Raw genomic sequence first — 25,552 nt, forward strand, 5'->3', positions numbered from 1 at the left:
CTCTAGGAGCATTAGTGGATGTTATTAGGAAATAACAGATGAATTGGAGAAATTACTTGCGGAAACAGAAGTTTTATCTTGTTTGAGACAAGGATTGAAATACTTTATAAAGAACGCCTATACTTGGATGATCAATTCAGTAGATCTGTGATGGAAGTGGGTAATTGGATGGATGGGGCGAAGAGGTCAAACTGATTCACATTTGTAGGGAGCAAGGGGATGTGACATATCCTGGAAGGACTTATCACCACCTCGCCCTGGATGCCGGGAGCTTCGGGAGAGCAAGGGAGCTGTTCGTTGGAGAACGAATATTGCTATATACAATGGACCAGCTGACAATTTTGGTGTTCAAGGGCAGCTCATAAAATTCTGGGTGCAAACAGCATTGAGGTGCTCTCTCTAAGCCAACAAACTCTTCAGAGACCCTAAATGTAATCATTAAGCAGAAATTTAATCATTTCCCCCTTGCTTTTCACATTGCAAATTTGAAGCTGGGCTCTCTCTCCTTGGTTAGATTATTGGATCAGAGTTTTTTAATGAAACAAAACTAATTTTGACATGAGATAAACTGTGAAAATGTGGATACATTACGTTTATGAAATTCATTATGATTCATTTTCTCTAACTAAATCAAGAAGAGTGGTTCTGTAGACCTGTTTGTATGCACATCTGACTATAACCTGCCTGAAAGCTTTAATCTCCCAAATTACAACGACCTCACTTATTTTATCTGAATATTATTCTTTGGCTTTAAGTTAAATATCAGTCGATGCCATTACTGTCCTATAGGGAATAATGGGTAGATAAGATAAGTAACCGAATATAAGATACTTCTGCCCTAGGTTGAGGCACTGAGGAGAAAGCCGATCATTGTACACACTCAGTAACTTAAACAATTTTTCCTGTTCAAAAGTAAACAATGGTCTTAATTTTATGCAAATGAATGCCCACACCTTAAATTCAGGTATGTTTCATACTTTTGTCTGGTTCTTTAAAAGCACCTTTGTTTAGAGTCTTTGTTTCAGCTCCGCATATATCTGTGACAAACAGGGAGCTCCAGCTTGGAGCGAATTGCTAAATCCCACCATCGCAGGGAGACAGCAGTGCCACCTCCCTTGATATTTATGTTCCAAAAGAGAGGCTCCCGAGACCTTGAGTTTATAAAGCTGACTAAAAGTTTATGTAGCCTTTGCAAAAATTTACATACCTGTCAAAGGATTCATGAACATTAGGCTTCTCACAGAAATGCTCTTACAAGAGAGGAGGGGATTGAAGCCTCCTTCCTCTGGGGCATATGGAAAATTCTAAATGTTTTTATTTACCCCTCCCGTGCCCAGAAGCCGGGTGGAAAAGGGAACATCACTGTGGAGAACAGATGAGGCAGAAGACTAAGAACCAGGACTAAAGTCAAGTCCCCTTCTCCCAACTGTCACAAGGATAGGGAAATCCCTTTCTTATACATCCAGGCCTTTATCTAGAAGAGGAGCCAGGGAGGAGAAGGAAATCTCAAGTTCTGAGTATTTATTCTGATAACATCAAGTTTTCTTAAGATACTTCTTAAAGTATTGGTTAGAACTGAGTTTATTAGACCACGCTATGTTATTCTTTCACTACTCAATGGGGTAGAAGCTCATGAAAAGAACAGAGGAGTTACGGAAGAAAAAGGGGTGGGGGTGTTCCAGGGGGGTTCAGTTGGTTAAGCATCTAACTCTTAATTTCGGCTCAGATGGAGATCTCAGGGTCTGAGTGTAGAGCCTGCTTAAGATTCTCTCTCTCCCTCACCTTCTGCCCCTCTCCCACCCCAGCTTGTGCTGGCTGGCTCGCTGTCTCTGTCTCTCTCAAAAATCAAACAAAAAATAACAGAGCAGTTATGAAAAACATGGACGTTACATTTTCTTTGCCACTTTGGATTTAAGGCATAGATTTTGTGTTTCTGTTGGACCGTTATTTTTAATTTGCGTTATTTGTCATGGCTTCGTTTGTGTGTGAGAAAGTCAAACCAGACCATAGCAAACCAAACCAAGAAACGTTTGAGTACAGGATGAGTCCCTTAAAAGCCATATATGCATGACTGAGGTGTGAAATAATGTATACACTCAAGAGCAAATCTCTTGGGATGCCTCGGTGGCACAGCCGGTTAAGCTGCTGCCTTTGGCTCAGGTCATGATCCCAGAGTCCTGAGATCAAGTTCCACATCAGGGTCCTTGCTAGATAGGGAACCTGCTTCTCTCTCCGCCTCTGCCTGCCTGCCACTCTGCCTGCTTGTGCATGTACGCACGCTCTCTCTTTGACAAATAAATAAACAAATAAAATCTTTAAAAAAAAGAGCAAATATGGAGTCTTGAATACTGTGGACAGAGCTTACTATAAAAATTATTACAGTTTGATTTGCCGTTTTCCAGGACTCTCCTTCTCTCTGCATACAAACAGAAATAAAAAATTATGTTATCGTACATATCCTACCATGTCAGAGAAGAAGAACAAATATTACCTTGAAATATTTGTCCAATATTTGGCTTAAACTGACCTCCAAACATTGATGGTTCACAGCAGAAAGGGTAAATGTTGGTTAATTTAACTGGTAGAGAAAAGAAAGATTAAGTGGAATTGCATTTAAGCAAAAACGACATTGTTTCAAAACTACCCACGTGGAAGGAAGCTCCCTTGGGCAATGCTTTTTGTGTAATTATTTTAAGCTTCCTATTAAAAACGGTGCCCTCCAGAGATTCAGTTTTCTTGTCGTATCCCAGCTGAGAGAGACTCACACTAATGGCCTTTCATCTTCCTATTTTGGGTCCAAAACGCATGATACTGAGCGTAGCTGAATTTTTCCAAAAGACTGGATTACCAAACATATTTTCCTTTTAGAAGCAGTGAATCCAATTTCCTGGGAAGTCTAGAATAAACTGCACAGAAATAGCTGGGATTTTTATGTTAAAAGAACAGTAATTGGGTTGTATACACACAGCTTCCTAAAACCACATGACTCCACACTGTTCAGAGAGGTTTGTGTTCGGCTCACATAAGTCGCAGTACCGTTGCTCAAGACGCTGCGGCCAGCTGATTCCAGAATGGAGATAACACATTCTGCAGGCATGTGTGGAGCCTTGGAGCTGTCTTAGGAGCTGGTACTTGGGTTGTGCTGATCTGTTCTGTTCAGAAACAGTAAGGGAATTTAAATTTACACACAAAGCCTCTCCCATTCAAAAATTTTGAGAAGTTCTCAAAAATGAATCACACTATTTTAATAAGTTAAAAAAAAATCCACTGCCAAACTCAAACTCCTAGACAAACCAGGAAACTAATTTATTGAACTTTGTTTTGGTTCTTGGCCAAAGATGATTTTGTTCTTTTTAAAAGGTGAACACACGGGGTGCCTGGGTGGCTCAGTGGGTTAAGCCTCTGCCTTCAGTTTGGGTCATGGTCTCAGGGTTCTGGGATTGAGCCCCGCATTGGGCTCTCTGCTCAGCAAGGATTCTGCTCCCCCTTACCCCCGCCTACTTGTGATCTCTGCCTACTTGTGATCTCTCTCTCTCTGTCAAAAAATAACTAAAATCTTAATAAATAAATAAAAAAAAAAAAGGTGAACACACCCTATCCAGAAATATCTCACAACTTTGAATATTTAAAACATATCTTTGTTTTACTACTCGATTTAGAAAATATTTGCTGGTAAAACTCGTTGTTGTTGTTGTTGTTGTACTCTATAGTGAAGGGGACACATCCTGGTACTCATAGCCTGAAGACTCAGCTAAGTTCCCTGTAAGGGCCTACTTAGCCGGAGCAGCCCCACCTCCGTAGAACAGCCATTTTGTTGTTTATGCAGTGAACTTAGATTGACCCTGCCCCCCCCCCCCAGGAACTCACTTAGAAACGGGTCTGGGAAACCGGTAAAATAGGGCCGACCAGCCCTTGATGAAAGAGCCCATGTACCAGGACGTGTCAGGTCAGGGGGAGATAACAGAGCCCAGAATGCAAGGCCGAGTCAGGCCAGGTGGAGACATCCAATCAGTAAAATGTACATACTCTCTCCCTGACTACCAAAGAATGTGGGCCCTGCCTTTTAGGCACCTTTTGGGCACCAATTCTGACCACAGTGATAAGGCTAGTTCAAATAGCTACTATAGGGTGAATTGTAATTCAGTTGGCCACCTGTGTATGGCCAGGCTCAACCACATGGCCTTTGCTCTATAAAAGTTAGTCTGTAAGGCAGGGAGGGGTCGCCTCTTTGCAAGAGACGGCCCGAATGATCGGTTTGATTCTTGATGCCTGGCATGAAATAAAGCTTTGCTTGACCTTTGCTTTGTATCAGTCTTGTTCCTTTGACCATGGACCCGACATTCCCAAGTTCATTGTTGGCTTCAGGCTGTGTCTCTGGGGGCAGTGAAAGACATACTTAGAGAGCAAGAAAGGTTTAGATAGTCCTGGCCAAATAGGAGATACTTAGGAGATACACTGTCTAGTGCTTCCTACTCACTGGGAAACTCAGTATCTATGGATGGTAGACCCTCCTTTGCTGAACCTATGTAGTGAGAGAAACTTTTAAGTAAAATACTTAAAGTATAAAGTAAGAGCTACATGGTAGTGATTCCTGTGATTACTTTGAACAAAGAAACTAGAGTTAAGAGTCCTAGTGTCTGGGGTGCCTGGGTGGCTCAGTGGGTTAAAGCCTCTGCCTTGGGCTCAGGTCATGATCCCAGGGTCTTGGGATTGAGCCCCACGTCAGGCTCTCTGCTCAGCGGGGAGCCTTCTTCCCCCCACCCCCTGCTTGCCTCTCTGCCTGCTTGTGATCTCTATCTGTCAAATAAATAAATTAAAAAAAAAAGCATCCTAGTGTTTGTCACTTTTTATCTGCAATAAGGCAGCTTTCATTTTCCCTAAGGAGGATTATAAGGCAATAGTAAGGGAAAAAAGGCAACATTATTTTGCAGTTCTTTCGTTAGGAAGGAAAGTCAATTTCTCCTCTTAGAATTTCAATTTGGCCATTGGATTCGTTTTGGCCAGTGGGACGCTAGCGAGCATGACATAAACAGAGGTCTGGCAAGTGCTTGTTCACTGGAACTTGTTCTCCATTTGTTGTTTTTGGAACCAAGCCATACGAAAAGGCCCTGAGTAGCCTGGAAGATATTGGAGATTTGTAACCCAGTTACTCTATTGCTCTACACAAACCCAGACATGCAAGTGAACCATCCAGAACCAACCAGCCCCTGGCCAGTCTACCAGTTGACTGCGATGGCATCTGTGAGCCCAGGGAGGACCAGTGGAGGAGATACTTAGCTAAGTCCAGCCCAGAAGAGTGGTTTGTGGAATTATGAATTAATAAATAATCATTTTAAGTCTCTAAGTTTGGGGATGTTTTGTTCACTGCAAAATCAAAATGATTTTGTATATAATACAAAACAAATTTCATAGATGACAAAATCAGGCTATTGAAAAATCTCCTTTTCATGCATATTCAAAAGAAAGCCTACTGTGCTTTTAAAAAGAGTGCATGCAACTTCTTCAGAGCATCTCGAGTAAGAATTAAATCATTATCCGTGTCTGAGTCTAAGAAAAACAAATAAACAAATGAACAGATAGACAAACAAAAAGAAACCCACCACTCCGGCAAGTTCATTAAACTAAATAAACTTCTCAATTTAATCACAGAATGGCAGGAACAGCTTATTTCCACTCTTCCTAGAAGGCAAAGTAGGGATAACAGCCCACTATAATATGGAAGAGAAGAGATGCCCTTGGTTATGTCTTTCGCCACCCTATTTCTGCTTGGTTGCTCAAATACTTCCACAACAGATAACAACGTCAATGGAGCTAACGTGGTCCAGGCACGAAGCCAAGGGCCCTTCACAGATGGTCTTACTGAATTTTCCCCGTGACTCGATGAAGAGAACGCTGCTCTGGTGTCCGTGCTACAGATGAAGACATTGGATTTCAAGTGCCAAAGTCACTTATTGGGAGATTATTTAACTAATGAAGTGATGAAGCTGGAATTGGAATCCAGCCAGTCTAGATTCTTAACCAAGTACCCACACTCTGTCAAGGTGCTATACCACCTCCCAAACAGAGAGCTGAAACAGACACCCTTTCAGGACTGCTTTATATTTTAGTATCCTACTCTGGATAATGACAAGGATAGCCACGCTTTGATTTTCTCTGTGATTTGTAGGCCTGGAAGTTAAAAGGTAAAGGTGTAGTCATTAGGCTGCTTTCATGTTGGATACCATCATTTTACACTTTCTGCTATTTTAAATTATGTTCCCCCCCTTTTTTATGTCTCCAGCCACAGCAGGAAATGATGTCTCTTTTCAATAATGAAGCTTTCGTAAATATCAGAACATCAGAGAAAGTGGATCCTTTTGTTCCAGAAGAGTTATAGGAGGATTAAGGAGGTTTACAGATCCGTGCAAGAGAACACAGACTTTAACACTATAGAATTCACTTATAACTCAGTTTACTAAGTCAACTAAATGAATTTACATATTTAAAGTGCTCTGCATATTGTAAGGTGTTATACAAATATTGTCTTTTGCTAAATCAGTTTTAAAAAAAGATTTTATTTATTTATTTGACAGAGAGAGGGAGCACAAGCACAAACAAGAAGAAAGGCAGGCAGAGAGAAAAGCAGGCTCCCTGCTGAGCAGGGAGCCCAGCGTGGGACTCGATCCCAGCACCCTGGGATCATGACCTGAGCCGAAGGCAGATGCTTAACCAACTGAACCACTCAGGCATCCCTGCTAAATCAATTCTTGAGAAATGTGGACACAATAGGGAACAAAGGTGACAAAGCCATAAAGTGAAAAACAGAGATTGTACCTCATTGTTGATTCTATTATGAGGGTCTGCTTTATAGCAAAGCATCATGGGAATTTCTTTAGTTGACTTTGACTCCTTGATGCCAGACTAACAATTCTATCCCATGACAAGCTGCATACTCCAGTCACTGTGGAGCTCTATGCAGTGTTATAAAACAGACAAGCATTTACATACTCTTTCATCACGTCATTTCAACTTTCTGAGCCTCAGTTTCCCTCTCTCTAAAATGGGCATCCTGAGATTGTTATGAGATGTGGATAAATGTAGATGAGGAGGCTGCTATAAGGATCCCAGCATGGACTAAGACATTAATCCAATACTAAATTCAAAACCTGGGCCTCCAAGCTGGTGGATCCCAAAGATCTCCTTGCTGTCTGTTTGCATCCAAATTGGAAAGAAGTAAACACTCCAACCTCAACAAATTCTCTTCATCCTTACAGTGTTTTCCTCATTCCTCTCTCCCTTTTCTCTATCCTATCTTTTCAAAGACTTTAGCAACTACAGTCGCCTATCCAGCCATCATTAATATTTTATTACCATAAACTGTGCTCTGTAACTGTCTCCCTGTGACCTTTATTGTCCCTTGTTGACAGAAATGTACTGAAAGATGAGACAGTCCCTGGCCTCATGGGTGAAAATCTGATGGTTTTCTCAGAAATTGGAATAGAGAACAGTCCTTGGTTAAGCCACTATTTATATTTAAGATCAGAATGCTCCTTTAAAAACTTGCAAAGAATGTGTTGCTATTAATAAACATTCTCTGAGTACTGATTAAAGAAAACTCTCATAATGTTTAAAGTCTGACAATGTGCTACTGGTTAAAAAGATTCTCTAGGGAGAGCAGACTTTAAATAATCAAGTCCACTGATACACAGATGAGAAGATGTTGGGGATTTGGGAAGATGTGTTTCTGTTGGCTCTGTCTTTGGAAGAGACGCTCAGAAATCTCTTTATCTTTCCATAGCCAGAATAACCCAGAGCATAGCGCGGTGGTGGTGATCTTACTGTGTGTTGGACCTGCTCTCATGCAAACTCATCTGTCTTCCTCAGTGCTTCCAGGGGGCATTATTTTTTTTTTAACACGGTGACAGTCTACAGGTACCTGGGTCAGTAAGAGATGAGTTGGGCTGAACCCAGCACTCTGACTCCAAAACTCTTGGGGTTTTCTTTAACATAATCTCCCACAACTCTCTTCCTCATGGGAGGATCCTTCTCAGCTATTTTCCAGGGCTCATCTTGGCCTGGATGTCTCCTTCAGTATTCTCCTCATTGCCTTTCTTCATTTTTCCTTCTTGCTCCTTCCCCTTGCATGCCCTGGCATCATCCAGTCTCTTCCCTGTACCCCTGACCACCCGCTGTCCTTCACAGGTCCCTGGTAGGCTTGTACTTCCCAGATTCTGCCAGGAGGGGGAGCAGTGCTTCTCGATTTGCCTCCCTTCAGATTAACTCCTTAAGGCTATAAAACCTAGGAGAGGTCAACAGCAGCTCACTGTCCTTCTTTTTGGGAGGTGTTTGGGTTTTTCATGAGGAGCTAGAGTAACAGCAGAGTTAAGCAGTGCTGATGGATGTAGCTGGGACAGGCCATTCGGGCGAGGGAATTGTTCTAGCCTATGCTAATTGACACAGTGGCTGCTTTGACATGGGAAGGAGTGTCACAATCAATTCGCCATGCCAGCTTTGGCCAAGGGTGCCAGGTATAGATAAGTATGTGTATTGCTGACTCTAGCTGGAGCAGAGGCTTGAAAGATGCAAACCTCAGGGCCCCTATGATGGATCATGAATACTCAATGTAGTCAAAGGTTTCCTACTTAAAGAGAATTCCTGTTATTGCCGCCTCTGTTTTTTGCCCATTTCTCTTTCCTTGCTTCCATTTTGACACTTGGACATCCAAGTGTCACAGATCTGCAACCCTGAGTGGGGGTCTGCCCGGCCAGCCAACCCTGGGGCTCAGGTGTAGAAGAGCATTATAGGTAGCAGATGCCCAGCTGACCATGAAGCCTGTGATTATGAAATGGATTAGAATGAATAACCATTACCCAATTTGTTAGGAGTCGAAGAATCAGGGGTCTGGAAAATTCTGTGGCCCTGGGGAGAAGGAGGACAGCAGGCCCACCGCTCCAGGAGGTCAGTGGGCACTTCATAGTGCTTGTAATGCTGTTTTCTGGTGGCTGACTTGTCACCCTCTGGGGACCCCCCCCTTTTAAGGGACAGAAGCCCAGAGATTTGTGCAGCCTGTCCTCCTGGTGATAAATGACCCTGGGATGACTCATGCCTGACTTTCCTGCTTCTGTTCATTTTCATATCACTGGTCAGTTGCTTGCTACTACTTAAGCATCATTTCCCAAAATAATGAGAAACAGAACCATTACCCATCCCTTTCCCAGCGTTATGCCTAAATTTGTGGGTTTATTTTATTCTGAAACCATGTAGAGTTCCATTATATCCTTGCCTGTTTTAAATATGTAAAAAATAGCGCTCTCTATATGATTTAAAATAGCTGTCTACAATTACAAAAACAGGAAAATAAGTAAGTGGGATAGAAAAATAAAACTAATAAAGGAATTATATTCTGGCCCGAAGGGTCCCCATTTCTGGATCACCGGCAAAGATTTCACCTAGGTTTAGATTAGAAACAAACTGGTCCTTGGCTTTCATTCTTTTCTTTCTTTCTTTCTTTTTTTTTTTTTAAGAGAAAATATTTGGTAAACATTTAAAGTACACAATATTTTGAAGACACCTATAGAATATCTGAGGTATGGATATAAGCATGGGAGAAAACAAAACAATGATTCTTCTGCTGAAGCCTCTTGAGATATAGAAAATATTTCCTGCTTCCTCAAGATTGTTTTTCAAGATAAATCCATTTGAACACACCATGAAAGAGAATTATTCAAGTGAACGGAGGCTAAGGAGAAAAATAGACATTAAAAACGTATCTGTCATTTGGTCTTCCTAAAATAGAATGTTAGATACCATCTTCTATAGAATATGTTAACCATGATGTGGAGACGTACATTACAGATTCAATATGTAAATCCCTTCACCTTGTAAGAATTAAAATGTTATAGGCTAAATTATTTTTGCTCCCAAACCAAATCTTAGTGTCCTCAGCACAGAAAAAGTTTTATGTGCATTCCTGCATATTTTTACTTGCATTTGCAAACATTTACTACTCATAGAAAATGTGTGTATTATTGTTTTAGTGAGTATTCTTTTTTAAAAATATGAATGACAACATTCCGTATGTGTAGTTCTGCAACTTCTTTTTTTCCATCAACAATGTATCTTCGAGATCTTTCCATGTTCATATGTATAACTCTATCTCATATAATGCATGTCTTATACTACACATACATATGTCAGTATTATTTTTAAACTGATCCATAATATACTATAATGGAATCTATGTTTAGGATATTTGACATTTCTGCTACTGATGAACACATAGGGAGTTTCCACTTTCATTCTTACATATCTTTTTTTTTTTTTAAGATTTCATTTATTTGTTTGAGAGAGAGCAGGGCTGTTTGAGAGCTGAGCAGGGAGCCCAGGTGGGGCTCAATCCCAGGACTCTGAGATCATCACCTGAGCTGAAGGCAGATGCTTAACCGACTGAGCCACCCAGGCACCCCCTCTCTTACATGTCTTGAACATGCCTTCTTGGTCAGATGTGAAATGTTTCTTTAGGGAAGATGCTAAAAGACAGAATTGCTGGGGCGCCTGGGTGGCCCAGTGGGTTAAAGCCTCTGCCTTCAGCTCAGATCATGATCCCAGGTTCCTGGGATCGGGCCTCCCATGGGCTCTCTGCTCCGCAGGAAGCCTGCTTTCTCCTCTCTCTCTGCCTGCTTGTGATCTCTGTCTGTAAATAAATAAATAAAATCTAAAAAACCCCCCAAAAAACCAAACAACAACAACAAGAAAAAAACCAAACAGAATTGCTGGGACATAAGATATGTGCCGTTTAGAATCCTGTTAGCTGGTGATCAGAATATATATTTGCCCACACACTCTACCTGTATTAGTATTACCAAACATTTAAAATTTTCGCCAATTGAATGGGCTAAAGATGGTATATTATTGTTTTAATTTTCATTTTCTTAGTTACCAATTGAATTGAACATTGTTTTTGAGTGTTTAAATGCCCTGTTTGTATTTCCCTTCTGTGAATTTCCTGCTTGGGTGTTTTGGGATATTGTGGGGGGAGTTCATTTTTACACAGGGTAATTTGTACTCCCTCCCATTTTTAGGGTTTTTTTTTTTTTTTTTTTTTTTTTTTTTTTTGGTCTATTCCAGAAGCCAGTCTTTTTTTTTTTTTTTAAAGATTTTATTTATTTATTTGACAGAGATCACAAGTAGGCAGAGAGGCAGGCAGAGAGAGAGGGGGGTGGGAAGCAGGCTCCCTGCTGAGCAGAGAGCCTGATGTGGGGCTTGATCCCAGGACCCTGAGATCATGACCTGAGCTGAAGGCAGAGGCTTTAACCCACTGATCCACCCAGGCACCCCAGAAGCCAATCTTTTATCTATCTTATGACAAAGTATCTTCTTCTCGTCTACTACGTTTTAAAAATTATTTTTATTAACATACAATGTATTATTTGCCCCAAGGGTACAGGTGTGTGATAGTCTATCACTTTTTAAAAATCTTTTTCTTCATAAAGTTATTTGTCATCCAAAGATTTTAATTTTGAAGTAGCTAACTTTATGAGTCCTTTTTCTTATGACTTTTTATTTTTGTATCCTAAGAAGGACCTACCTACCAACACAAGGTCATGCATGTATTTTCAGTTGTTTTGAATAATTTTATGTATTTCATCTTCACTTTAGGACTTTAATCCAGTTGTAATCTATTTGCAATGAGCATGAAATAAAGATATATCTTATTTTTTTCCCAGTGGATGTCCAGTTGTCCCAATGCTATTTATCAAATAACCTGTCCTCTGATTTGAAATGCTTTCTTTTGCATATACTAAATTTCCATTTATATGTGGAATTTCTGTTCTAGTTCAGAGATCCACTTTATTTCTGTTCCAATACTATATTGCTTAAAAATGACTATCGCTGATAATGAAGTTTGATATTGGAAATTATAGATGCCTGAATTTGTTCTGCATTTCCAAAATAACCTTGATTACTGCTTTGCATTTACTGTTTCATGTGAATTTTAGTATGATCTTTCCAAGTTGCATAAGAAGATAATTTGGGGATTTTCATTAGGAGTGCATTGAATTTACAGAGTAATCTGTGGAGAGTGAGGTGTTTACAAATATTGAATGTTCTTGTTCACAATTGGATATATTCTTTATATATTTATATAGAATATTTATATATTCTTAGTAATATTTTAGAGTTTTCTCTGTAAAGATCTTGTCCATCTTGATACATTTATTTAGATGCTTTATAGCTATTGCGAAGGGTATATCTTTCGATTGTCTTGCAGGTTTATAGGAAAGAATAGTACTTTTCTTTTGTTTTTTTTAATCAATTAATTTATTTGAGAGAAAGGGTGCATGGAGTGGAGAGGGATAGCGTCAGAGGGAGAGAATCCCAAGCCTACTCGCTGTTGACTGTGGACCCTGATGTGGGACTCAAGGTAGCAACAGAAGGAGAGAATCCCAAGCAGACTCCCTGCTGAGTGTGGAGCCTGATGTGGGACTCAATCTCATGACCCCAAGATCATGACTGGACCTCAAACCAAGAGTCTCATGCTTCACCAACTGCATCACCCAGGCGCCCCAAGGATAGTACTTTTAAATTTTTTTCATAACAGAAGTTTCCTAGGCAAGGAAAACTTACTTGTTTCAATGCTGGAAAGATGTCTTTGAAACTTTAGTCTTTAAAGCTTTAAAAGAGTGAGCAGAGATGCATACAAACATTTTTTTCATCAAGAAGGCAGGCCTACCTTTACCAACCAATATTTGCAGTAATGCTGGGAGTTACCTATCATTCTAATTGTTTTCAGTGCAGTTGTTTTCTGATGCTCCTCTCATCCCCTTTATGAAGGAGTTCTGCTATTTAAATCAAAGAAGGTTCAATAGACATTCATCTTGAATATATTAGCCTTAAAGAAAGGTAGGTAGATTAAAAAAAAATAAACCAGTAAATATGAATTGGAAACTCTTTTGTGCAAGACATAGTTAGTTATTGTGAGGGATATAAAAATGGGTCAAATGTTTCCCTTGCCCTCAAGGAACTCACAATGATGTTAGCAGTGGATGTGTTCTCAAGAGCTTAGTGGCCACAAACTCAGCAAAATGTTAAGAGCTAAACTCACTGAATGAGCACTCTAGCCCAGAAACATATATCGCTTTATTTACTCCTTATAAAACCCCCACGCAGGGGACATTACTAGTCTCCCCATTTTAGGGACGAATCTTCTGAGTTTAGGAGTATACAATAAATAATTTGGCCTTTGTTCCTCCTTCCTGGGAGGGAAACTCTAAACCCATAAATAATAGGAGTGTCTGTTTTTCAGAGCAGGCCCTCAGATCACACCTGAAGTTCATGCCGGTGAGGCGACTCATGAGGGCCCCCTCATGAGATAGTTTGTACTAAGAACATGAACTCAATATGGGGGGGTTGCCAGCCAGAAGGACCAATCATGTGATGAGAGGGTTGGGGCTCTGAGCCATGCTATCGACCTTCCAAGGAGACAGGAGAGCTGGAGATGGAGCTCAGTTATCTTGCCAATGATTCACTTAAGCCTGTGTAATGAAACCCCGATAAAAACCCTGCACACTATTCATCCAATGAGCTCCATGGTTGGCAATACTCTAAGTATTTCCACAGAGCATAGCCAGGAGGAGGCAGCACCACTCAGGACTCCATGGAGAAAGGATGTCTGAGACCCTCCCAGAACTCATCCTACACGTCTCTCCCTTTGGCTGGTTCTGGTCTGTATTCTTTTGCTATCATAAAATCATCCTTGTAAGTATAACATGTGTCTGAGTTCTGTGAGTCATTCTGGTGAATTAGGGAATCTAAGGGAGTTCATATGGACCCCAGAATTTTATAGGCAGATGATTTGAAGTGAGATTGATCCTGGGGACCAAACTTGCTGGGGCCTGAAGTGAGACGCCTGTGAAGTTCAGCCCAGCTCGGGGTAGGTGGTGTGACAAGTCATTGCCAGAAGTCGCCTGCTTGCAGAGACCCCGTGGAGGCTCCTGGTACAAAGCACACGACTCGCCTCTGATTTCTCTTGCTCAAGTTTTGGTCTCTGTGTATCATGTATGTGGAGGGGCCAATTCCCCTCACTGTTGTCCCTTCTCTGTGGCAGGTGCAGCCACACTATGGCCTTCCTGTGTGGGGGCAGGGAGTGCGTAAGGAGGAAAGCTTACTCTGTGCAAAATCCCAGGCTAAGGACTGCATTTTCTGCTTCACATCAGAATACGCCAAAGAAAACCAGACATGAGGGCTGGTGGAGAGCTGGATGAGGACTCCTTAAAAAGAAAACTCCCAAACTGTGAGCCACTCAAACCCTATTCATCTTGTGCCTTAATTAATAGTCAGCTAAGCACAGAATGTGTGAAATGCAATTAAGATGCAGACGTGAGTCAATTTTATAGCCACTGGCTTAGAAAACATGTGCTTTCCCATTTGAGATCTACGAGATTTTTTAATATCATGTGGCAAGAATCACGCACATTTTTTTTTTTTTTAAGTTGGTAGTTCTGCTGAGCAATGTTCTGTGTTGGGTCAACACTGACTGAGTCCTAATCTGCATGTGTGCCCTTGTTATGAATAGAAAGCAGTCCCACCTCCTATTCAGGCAGCTCCAAGAATTCTAGTCCATTCAAATGGAGTTCTAGAAAAAGAATTCTGAAGAAATTTTCCTTTCTTAGCCACCAAAAGTGTTTCAAAAGCGCCATGTGTGGGGCACCTGGGTGGCTCCGTAAATTAAGGTCTCTGCCTTCGGCTCAGGTCATCATCCCAGTGTCCTGGGATCGAGCCCCGCATCAAGCTCTCTGCTCCGCTGGGAGCCTGCTTCCTCCTCTCTCTCTGCCTGAGTCTCTGCCTACTTGTGATCTTTGTCTGTCAAATAAATAAATAAAACATTAAAAAAAATAAAAAAAGTGCCGTGTGTGTGTTTTTGGGCAGGGCTGGAGCTGTTGTCCATTTTGCTGGGGTAGAAATGGCACTGATGGTTTATTTTGTGGAGCAAAACCTCAGCATCAATCAATGTACCTCTGTTCCCTGTGGCTGGGGCAACAGAAGTGATTTCTTCCAAAGCTGGAGCATCACAGCCAGACTCTGTGCTGCATTCTTCATAGGAGGTTGGTTTTCAGGACCCCTCTGAGCTGTGGCCGCCATGTCTGTAGGAAGAAAGCCATGAGTAAGGAAAGATCTCAGTGGATGACATCTGTATTTGTTTTCTAGGGCTGCTATCAAAATCCTACAAACTGGTGGCCTAACAAAGAGAAATTTATTCTTTCACAGTTCTGGAAGCTAGACAAAATCAAGGTGTCACCAAGGCTGCACTTTCCTCAAAGGTCACAAGCAAGAATCCTTCCTTGCTTTCTTCCATTTCCTGATGGCTCCAGCCATTCCTTGGCTGGTGGCTCTATCACTCCAGATTCTGCCCCTGTCTTCACATGGCCTTCTTCTCTGGGTCTCTGTGTGTCCAAATCTCCCACTCCTTTCTTTTATAAAGACCCCAGTCATTAGATTTAGGGCCCACCCTAAATTTAGGATGATTTCATCTCAAGTTCCTGAGCTAATTACATCTGTAAAGCCCCTATTTCCATATAAAGCCACATTCTGAAGTTCCAGGTAGGTATGAATTTTGGGGGGACACTGTTCAATCCCCTACCAAAGATGCAGGTTTGAGTGATGCATTTTCCTGATCCACCTTTTTTTTAACCTCAAGCCCTTTATTTGCAAATGGAGTCTGATAACGACACTTACCCGAACTACCAGTAAGATTATTAAGATTGAGTGAGACAGTTGATGCGAGAATGCCTTGTGAACTATTACAGGGGTAAGGGAATACATATATGATGGCATATCTTAACAACCAGCAAGAAGATGCACTGTCTTTGTTCGGGGAAATATTTTGATAGGAATGCGTGCTGTGACAGCGAGAGGCCCAGGATTCGGTGTGGGTGGTAACCCAGGTAACAAACGTGGGTGCCCAGACTGCCTTGTACATGCCTAGAAGAGGAAGGCTGCATTTTATCTTATTATTATCTTATTTGGTTAGTTTATTTCTTTTTCCCTTGAGGCGAGTGTGAATAGGGAGAACTTTGGACATACTCTCGGTTTAAAGGCAGCACCTAAAAGCAGAGAAGCTGGGAATTTTTAAAAACAGAATTAGCTGTTCTGTGCTTTAAAGTTATTTGCTCTGTGGTGTGTGGTGTGACCCCTTCCCATGATGCTCAAGCCCTAGGAAATGTCACCTGCATCAGGGGCTTTCAGCAGGGAGGATTTGGGGGAAATTCAGGGAGAATCATGTCAGGAAGTCAGATTCAGGCTTAAGCCAACATGATCTCAGACAGAAACTGCTTATGTATACACTGAAGAGGTGACAGAAGAAACCCTCTAGGAATTGCCAGGAAGTTGGTGGGGGGGGGGAGGGGGGACTTTGGTCTTAAGGCATAGAATGAGGGTTGAGCCCAACTTATCTAGAATTCCCAAGGCAGGACAGCCCCTGAGGACACTTGTAGCACTGGAGATAGTTATTAAGGAACATTTACAAGCAACAGAGGTATATCTTCCCCCAAGACTGCATCTTTGTGCGAGGCACAGTGCTCACATTCTGAACAGCATAGTTCCTGTTTCAGAGAAACTCAGGGTCTAGAAAGAGAGATGGATCTGTGATCGAACTGCTAGCAGCCCAGTAGGAAGCACATGGAGAGCAGTAGGTAGAGGCTGTGAAGGAAGCCAATGGGGCCCAGGTCAGACACCAGATCCGAGGTTGAATCTGGGCCGGAGAGCTGTCATGACGGCTTCCTGGGGGCTGAGACTTTGTGGGGATCTTCAATAATGAATAAAAATTGGCCGGGGGAAAAAGAAAGTGGGGGAGATCCCTTCTATTGCCCCTTGCCTAGCCCGACAACCTGTTCGTACCTCCCTTTTCAGGAGGAACATCAGGGCCGGAGTGAGAGATGTTCTGGAGAAGACAGGGTCTGGTTGTAGCCCCTTCGGTCATACTTCACACACAGGCCCATTTCTGCCCATAGCCAATGACTGAGTGTATTGCAACTGATTGATGATCATTTCACGGAAACCCACACAAAACATGGCGTGCACTGCCAACTATAGTTACAGTAAAGCCAAAATAGCTGTAAGGCAAAAGAGAAGTAATGAAAATATATTAATATTAGAGCAGGTTGTGAAAATCCATTAGGTAGCCCAAGAAATCGTATAAGAGATAAATTACGGATATCCACTAATCACTTGCTTAATTATAAAGGAAATTGCTCCTAATGTTTCAAAAGCCTTGTAGTACCAATCTAAAAGTCCTTCTTTTCAAATGTGCCTCATCACTTATTCAGCTTGGAATGCGCCAACTGAAGTATTAGTTGTCAGTCTGGATCCTGTTGCCATTTTCTCCAGAGAATGAGGCTTCTACTGCCAAAAATATGAACATATGTGATATGTGTGTGTGTGTGTGTGTATTCCATAAAAGCTGATATTTTACAAAAACATATAGAAAGTATGTCATGTATGTAGTAAATCCTCATGGTTTGTGGATTCTTATTTGAGAATTTGCCTACTCGCTACAACATTTTTGTCACCCCCACATCAATACTCAGTGCTCTCCTAGTAATTTGCAGACATGTGCAGAGTGGTGACATATTTGAGGTGCCTAACCAGGCATGCTCCCAGCTGAGGAGCAACAAGGAAACAGTTCTGCCCTGTGTCAGCTCTCGTGCGGAGGTGACCAGAGGACGGGGACGGTGGCGCCGTGTAAGGTCTCACAGGACTTCTGGCTTGGCGGCCATCTGGACCAGGTTCGCATCCCAGCTCCAGCACCTGTGAATGCAGCATCTTCAGGCAAGTCACTCAACACTCTCTGAATCTTGTTTTCGTTTTTGTAAAAGAAAGAAAATACAATCTACCAGGATGAGTTGTTTTTAGGTTTTAAGATTATAATCCACATGATCTATAGTACCTATAGACATAAATAATATATAGAAATATATGACATAGCTATATAACATATAGGTATTTCCTTTAGATACAGTGGTTCAGTTTTCTCAGGGACTTTATAGAACCAAACAACTGAGAATAATGAGAATCAATGATATACATTACACATATGTATATGTATATACATACACGGACATACATAGAGAGAGGCACACATACATCTGAATGTTTGTAAATGAGAATGGAATGTGTTTATCCATATGCCGTATATCATCCACTACGTACAGATATGATCAACAGACTATATTGCTAATGGATCTTACTTCTTCCATTTTTAGAAGAGAACAAATTCTCTTCCAAAAGGACTTTGCTCCTTAAAAGGGAGAAAATTACTCCTTTTTGTAGGTACATTAAGCTTTTTGGAGAAAACCTACTTGAGCCTACCCAGTAGACTACCTCTTTCAAGACACTGAATAGTATCCCATTAGTCTTACCAAGTTAATGCAACTTCAAAAGGAAAATCATTTGCTCCTCTTTCAGAAGTATGAGGAGAACTACAGTGCACATTTTCTTATATTATTTTTCTATTCATTGGTTAGGAGTGCTAGATGAGACTTACAATCCTATGGTCAAAGGGTGGCTGGCCCATGACAGGTGAAAAATGATGCCATCTACTTAACAATAGCATAGGAACTTGCAGAGATTTTTTTGCAGGAGTTCTAATGAGTTCGTAATGTTCCATTCCTGCTCTCCCTCTACGGTTCTTGATGAGCAAGGGAACAGCTTTGCCAGACAGCTGGAAGATATCAGGGCATCTGTCCTGGGAACTGAGTGAACTGACTACAAGAGGTAAGACCTCAGTCTTGACCTCTGTAACCCAAAACGTACAGCTACTGAGCTGGTGGAAAAAAAAAAGCATTCAGAAATAGAAGTGCAGGGTTTAACTTGCTCCTGCCAAGGGTAAAATCATATATTTCTCTTCAATGTCATGAAGAAAGAATTCTCATTTACAAGTCTATAATTCTTACCAGAAGAAAACTTGAATTGTTTGCATTCAAAATGTTTTATTAGTTGAAGTAGATTAAGTTCAAGAATAAATAGATCCCACATTAATGATGGCTCAAACACAAGATAAGTGAACCTCTCAGTCATCTAAGAGTCTAAGTGGTTGTTCCTGCATGACATACAGGAACATGCCGTGTCTCAGGGATCCAGCCCCATTCTGTCTGTGTCTCTGTCATCTCCTAGGTCCTCACTACCATCTGCATCTACTAGGCAGAAGGAGGAAGAGTGTGGGTTAGGCATAGCCAGTTGCAGATGCCTTGGCTGAGAAGCTCCAGCCATTATGTATGTGTTCCATTGGCTAGAACTCTGTGTGTGTCCACACCAGACCTCATGGTGTGCTGGGAAATACCTAGGTGTCCAGGAAGAAAAGATCATGGATTTTGGTGAGCAGCCAGCCATCTTTGGCACAATGTTGTTATGCTACAGAACCTGGAGGAGAGACATAGGCAACCCCTCACCACAGGTTGAGGATGAGATCTTGGAAGAGTGGTGGGCCATTGATGGTATAAGTACCCTGGGGAAGATGCTGGTTTCTATTCAGAAGTAAGAACTGAGACATAAAGGTTAAAGGCAGAGAGTAATCTATTTCTGTCTCTCAACTATTGTTGGTTTTTTTTTTTAATCTTAGACTTAACTGAAAAAATTGTTGAGATGTTTAAAAAATAGTTCCTCACATAAAAATGAGGAAGCCAGGCAACATGTCTATGAAATTATGCCAACAGCTTGCAGCTAGATGTTTCTGTCTCCTGGTATGTGGAAAAGAAGTGCCCTTTGTGGGAAGTAAGTGGTCATCCTCATAGATTTTTAATAAATTCGTCACATTTTTATGGTTCTCCATCCATTCAGAACCATATTTTCCAACTTGCCTTGCCTTTGGGAGACAGATATGCCCCTTCAATTCTTCCAGAGAAATGTGTGGGAGTGATTTGGAGACAAGCTACCTGAGGGAACTAGCAGAGCACTGGGGCATCTGTGTTGCTGGTGAGAGTGGCCAAGATGGGGTATTTCTGGGCTCCACTGTGGTGGAGGCAACCTCCAGATCACAGAAGCAGGGAAATGGTTTTGGGGTCAGTGGTGGCAGCTGCTCTATTCCCTGGGATATTGGGAGTTGTCCCCAGAAACTCAGTCTAGCACTATTCCTCCAGATTCTCCAGTGATTCTGTGAGCCTTTTTCACATCCCTTAATAAGTTAGCTCTAGTAGAACCAGAACTCATTTCTTTGTATGTTCCTAAAACTCATCCTTCACATTTTTTTATTCCACCCAGAATCAACACTGTGCTAAAAATATACGAATGAAAAGTTCTGTCCATATTGTGCCTGAATATTTAAGCTAGAACAGAACACACTTGGAAGACATCATGGTTGTGGCGGGAGAACACCAAGGTGGGGAGGGGAAGGTCTGTTTCAGGAAACTGAGTCACGGCCACTTATTTGGCTGTGCCTCCACATGGGGAATGCTTCCTGCGTTAACCCAGAATGTTCTGGGGGTATGATTTACTAAAGGAGATACATTCCTTCACAGATAGACTACAAAAAGAAATGAGCTACTCTTTATAAACAGATATATCACATTTTCTCCTGTTGGATCTGGAGGGCAATGGTTTCTTGGGCCTTTTGTGTGGAGAAGTTACTTATTTTGTCCCAAAATCTGATGCCCCAAATAATGTTTCTAAGATAACACAGACACAACGGAGACCTAAACTAAGGGCACATACTGGATATATAGAAGAAGTGGCCATGGTCTGTGAGAGGAACCTTTCCACGTTTTAAAGTGGAGAGAGCATTTGGGTTCTGTTGCTTACTGTGTGTGACTGTGTGACTGAAGGCAAGTTACTGGACTTCTCTGAGCCTCGTTCCTCAATCTGTAAACCAGAGATAATAATCACAGGCCCTTGCTCACAGGATTCTCATTAGGCTTAATTAGAGGTATGTGATAATTCTCTGTTGCAGGCACTAGGGAAAAATTCTGGTTGATGTCAGCTGAAAAGGAATGATTGAACGCTACTGAGCTTCTCACAAAGTTGACAGGAAGGGGAAAGAACCAGGGTCAGAAAATGAGCAGGCATTAGGGGAAGTTGGGCAAAAGAGAAGAGCCCAGTATGGTTGGTAGGGACCCCTCCACCCAACAGGCTCCTCTATCACTAACCTGGGTCCTGCTGTGGCTGCTATCCAGGACTTTCAGACACTGATCCAGACTCTTCCCCCACCGTGTCTAGACATCGTCCTCTGTCAGAGATGGACCGAACCTGGATCGAACCTACTTATGAGAGACAACCATTAAACATTCAGGAGTTTTGCAAGCTGGGAATTAAAATATTTGTTGTTTGAAATCAGCCACCATAATTGACACCCTAGAAACTGGCAAATGATAAAGATCAGGGCTGGGTTTTGTTTTGTTTAGATCTTGTTTTGTTTTCCCCAGAGACCCAGTTTTCCAGCACACTGGGGCCTCAAATACCAAATGAGCACCTAATCAGCCTAATCTTGGACACAAGGTAGTGCATCAGCTCCAAGGGGATGGGGAGAGGGAGGGACTGGCCTTTCAGATTATAGCAGAAAGTGGCTTCTCTCTTACCAAGACCGAAACAGTTGGAGGATTCTCCCCAAAAGGCTGAGGATTTCCATGCCTGAGTCACTTCCCTAAACTTTAAATATTTTCTGCAGTATTGGAAGGACTCACCTAAAGATATGTCTTTACCCTTAATGAGAACCTAGTATGTGTTGGATCTCTTCTTCCTTCTCTTTTCCCCAGTTTGGCCACATGTATAACCCTGACATTTCTGTTTGATATGTGCTCAGAAATTCGGGCCATAAAGCCTTAGTAAAGCCTTGCCCTAAGTTGTATCTACTTAAGGCCAGCTCTAAGTTTCCAACATTAAATCAACAACTGTAACATTATGTGGCCTGTTAAAGAAATGAGCATCTTTATATGGAATATTGTCTTTGTATCTGCACATCTAAGTATTTTTTGAGACAAAAGTAACTAATATATGCAAGCACTTGGAATGAGATAAGTTTCTTGTTAAGATACTAAGGGTCAGAGGTGTCTGGCTGGCTCAGCTGGGAAAGCGTGTGCCTCTACATCTTGGGGCCATGAGTTTGAGCCCCACATTGGGTGCAGAACCTATTTAAAAAAAGATACTAAAGGTCTTTCTATTTATTAAGTTATACAAAATCCTAACGGGAGAATTTTTATTTAAAAAAATAAAAAGATTGTTAAAGCAGAGGAATCTTCCAAGTGAGAAGTTAATATTCTTTTTCCTTCACATTAATAAATGTTGAGGTACCTGGTTAATCAGCCACAGTTGGAAAAAATATACAAATAAAATGTTCATCATGAAAATTTCTTTTTTATAATATCAGTTCCAAATGCTTTATGTCCTAGGACTTGGATGAAGAGGAGGAAAAAAATGCTTTTGTAGTAGGAATTGCATTGCCAAGCCTGTTTTCTCATATGTATCTTGTTTAATTCATGCTGTGTATTCATCACTGTGTATGCAGTTGGAGGGCACCTGAACTCACATTCGAAATTGGGAAAATTTGCCACCATTCAGAGTCAGCTTTAATTTTTCTAAGGTTCAAGACGTAGGGACGTTTTTTACCCCCCCCCCCAGTGTAATTATTCATTTTTAAGGGCATTTGGCAGTTCCTTTACCTGCAGGTTTTGCTCAAGTGGCTGGAAGGGAGGGTCCAGAGGCACTGTGGAGATACGAGCAGGAGAGGTCCCACGGGGTACTGGGAGAACGAGTTCTGCTCAGACTCAACCCCAGCATGTTGGCAATGACGGGGACTAGTCTCCTGGCCTCATTCAGGTTCCCCCTCCGAAAACTAAGGGCCCATTCAGAAGTTCATTTATATTTCCATCCTCTTTAACATTTGCATTCCAATCAGTGATTCTAATCCCATCTCTTGAGTGAAAAATATACTTCATTATTTGTAGTTCCATTGGGCAAACAGACAATAAAGAAACAGATTTTCCGATCACTGATGCCCCAGTTCACACCTGCATTTCAGAAATCCTCTCTTCTCACCATTCTCCCTGAGCACAATCTTATTTTTGGCCAGGCTGGCCTGGGAATAGCATCTCTATAGAAACCGGGTGAAGGCTTTCCTGGCGACCACGTGTCTTCCCGACATTTGCATGCCATCTCAATTGATAAAACAGGTAGGTCTTCCGCCATCTCCAAGTCTTTGTGTCAGCTTACCAGGGTAAGCTGTCAGGGTACCGCACCTGAAGGGGCCTGTGAGCTGAGCGGAGGCATTGGTGTTGTCATGACAACAGGGAAATGCCAGGTCTCCCCACATATGCGAATTCCACTGTCACTTTTTTTTATACACCAGTTGTTATTATATTTTCTGCTGTGAGCAGAAATGAAGTAACAGTTTGGGTTTTCCCTGAGGGATTCAAAGCCATTTGTGTTCTTATTGTTTGTCTGTTTCCTTCCTCTTCCAGAACCCCAACCTGGGTATTTTCAGAGTTGTGGCATCTGCTAAGACTCGATTACCACAGGGCATCTCTAGAGGCTCCCCAGTGACGTTTAGGGGCTGGCATTGGAGTAGTGAAGATCCAGGGCACCTACAGTTTCTTACTTTGGAGTATAGGTTTTCAGACAGAATCTGTACACCAGCTATATAAGAGAATAAATAGAAATAAATAGAAGCCCCAGAATGTATCACTGGTACTAGGGCTATTAAGGCTGGGAATAGCTTTCAACAGTGCCCAGACTATAGGGATAAACCATGTAACACACATATGATGTTATTCCCTTCCCTGCCTCTAGCCCCTAATGTACAGATCATTGTAAAAGTTCCAGAGTGCCACCTGTTTTCTGGAGCATGGCAGAATGATAAACTCTGGAAGGAAACATTTGCTGGTGGGTCGACTACAGTTGCCAACCTACCAAGCCCAATCTCCTTGTGCCTGCTACGTTTGAAAGAACCATGAGGCTAGACCATCTTATGGTTTGGTTTGGAAATCCTTGCAGGGTTTGTGTCAAGGCACTGTGATAGGAACTGTATATATTATTATAAAGAAACGGAGGTGCTGAAATTACTTGCCATTTTGAACCGAAGCACTTTGTTTTGAATGTCATGGAGAGGGGCATCTCCATTCAGAGCCGTTCAAGACTTAGGGACCTGGGGCTGTGTCACAGGTAACTTCTAGTCTATTTTAGACATGCCAGTTTGAGTTCTCACTGTGGAATGTGCCTGGTGCTCTGACAAGAAGATAAAACACACTTTGTTCTGAAGCATATGCTGTCCCCGCTCTTTGGGAAGGGCTGAGACAGAGCCCAAAAGGTTGCACACTCTGTGTTTATTATTTTGTAGCAAAGCATGTCTCTACATTTACTCCATTCTGGCTCGGTTTTCCATTTCCTGTGTAGATTTATTCTCCAACTGGGAACAACTTCATTATCTACTTCTGCAGATTAATTCCTGAGTCATGCACAGTTTCTCTTGAAAACAGATCACAAAATCTAGACTTGGAGAGCCAGAACTTGACCATTTCTCAGTCTAAGTGTTCCAGAATAAGATGTTCTGTGAAGATTGTAATAGAACCACTTCTGATTTATTAGGTGACCTGAGAATCTCAAAGGAAAGAAACAACAATAATTCAATAAGACTGCTATCATTTATTAAGCATCTGCTAGATTCCAGGCATTTTGTGTATCTCGACCTCATTTAATCTGTTTGTGCATCTGTGCATTTGATCTCATTTTCAGATGAAGGAAGTTCTTCCAGAGATGAATTTGCCGAGGACACGCAGCCCTAGGGCTGGAGCTGAGATGCAAACCTGAGTGGGCCTGAGTCTTAGGCCAGGGAGTTACACCCATAGCAGTGCTGCATCACCTGTCCATCAACCACAGGGCCTGGCACATTTTTGCCTATACCTATAAGTTTAATATTTTTAATGTTTATGTTCCAGAAATATTTTATTTTTTTTTAAAGATTTTATTTATTTAACAGAGATCACAAGTAGGCAGGGCGGGGGGGAAGCAGGTTCCCTGCTGAGCAGAGAGCCCTATGCAGGCCTCGATCCCAGGACCCTGAGATCTTGACCTGAGCCAAAGGCAAGGCCTTAACCCCTGAGCCACCCAGGTGCCCCAAGTGTTCTAGAAATGTGTTAATGTTTGTGTCTGTGGCTCTCTGTTGCAGTTAAGGCTAGTAGAATCTTTCACAGTAATGGAGAGGCAAGCCCTCAATGAAAAGAAATTGAATAGAGATAAATTGGAACAATATTATGTGGAAAGGAAAGAAGATATTTCTCGCTAACTGGATGAGATTGTGGCCTGGGATGTAAGAGCCAATCCTTCAGTATTTATTGGGATGCTCACATAAGCAGAGTCCTATATTCTGGTCCTCAGTAAAAAATCAGTATAAGATATTGACTAACTACTGGAGGTTCCAGTTTTCATGAAGCACAAGAGGGAGGTAAACATTAATTGTGCTCTGTCAGGCGATATTTACCTTGTATGAAAGATGAAATTTTAGGAAAAAATTGGGGTGTTGAATTTCATTAAATTTTTTTCTAGTTTTCTAGTTTTTTGTTTTGTTTTGTTTTGTTTTTGTTTTTATTTTTGTTTT

The sequence above is a fragment of the Mustela putorius genome, unplaced genomic scaffold (genome assembly GCF_011764305.1).
Source record: "Mustela putorius furo isolate JIRA1106 unplaced genomic scaffold, ASM1176430v1.1 tig00537227_pilon_pilon_pilon, whole genome shotgun sequence".
In the NCBI taxonomy this organism is placed as follows: domain Eukaryota; kingdom Metazoa; phylum Chordata; class Mammalia; order Carnivora; family Mustelidae; genus Mustela; species Mustela putorius.